Source organism: Penaeus monodon, chromosome 31 (assembly GCF_015228065.2).
Source record: "Penaeus monodon isolate SGIC_2016 chromosome 31, NSTDA_Pmon_1, whole genome shotgun sequence".
NCBI classification, from domain to species: Eukaryota; Metazoa; Arthropoda; class Malacostraca; order Decapoda; family Penaeidae; genus Penaeus; species Penaeus monodon.
Genome location: NC_051416.1, coordinates 7,414,523 through 7,415,460, shown reverse-complemented (window position 1 = coordinate 7,415,460; position 938 = coordinate 7,414,523). Strand labels below are relative to the sequence as shown.

At 33.5% G+C, this 938-nt stretch overlaps 1 protein-coding gene across 1 annotated transcript in view; it reads right to left on the bottom strand.

The window, feature by feature from the left end:
• Positions 1–938, bottom strand: part of LOC119593018 — a 27,676-nt gene that overhangs the window by 25,185 nt on the left and 1,553 nt on the right. The gene's annotated exons all lie outside the window — the stretch shown is intronic.

The following is a 938-nucleotide window of genomic DNA, read 5'->3' as shown; positions in this document are numbered from 1 at the left end:
AAGGCCTGTCCCTGAGATCACACATATTTTGGAAGTTTTGTTATAAATAGACTACTGTCTTTCACAATGACATTAGTTTTGGCAAGGCTATAGTATTTCTATTGCACATCTTTTGGCCAAAAGGAGGCTTCATTCCTATCAAAATATATATATATGCACACATACTTCTGAGGTTGCTTTGAACAGACTCTCTTCCTCATCACCTTTCAAGAAAAGAAAGAAGGTTGTACAAACACAACCTATTGTCACAGAATATACATCTCTGCAATATGGTTATCTCCTTTAATAATCATCTACCTTAACCCATTAACCATGGTATTAAAAATTGGCTAATAATGTACAGTTGTTAGCTTGCAGTAGCAGTTTTCTCCATGAAATATTGAAGGTTTCCCTTCATTTTAAATGCTTGCATCTAATAATTACATAAAACAAATGATGTTGGTAATACTGGAGAAAGAAAAGCTTTGTTTGATGCACCGATGGTGCAGAGTATGTCATTATGTGATGCCATCTATGATTGAGGCCTGCTTCACCACAGCATTATACTTGAAGCCAAAGGGTTAAATAATGTAATATGTATTAGGATACTTGTGAAATTCCTGGGAAACAACTTGCTCTGTTTACATGGGTATCATACTTGTTTAAAAAGGTGTAGTTGTTTTCTGCCTGGGTAAAAAGGTCAAACCATGTAGAAGGTTCATACCGAAAAAAAAAGGGGTGAGATAATGTACTATGGCATAATATTCCTATATTCCACCTCCATGCTCCACATACTTTTACATTTCAGAGTTACCTCATGGTATCCTTTGTCTATTTATTATTATTACAATGTCTAGATACTTATGAGTACATCTAAATGCAATTTCTATTATTTCATAAGATCACAAAAAGATAATAATTATATTTGTTTTACTTACATATTCATAGTTGTCTCTCTC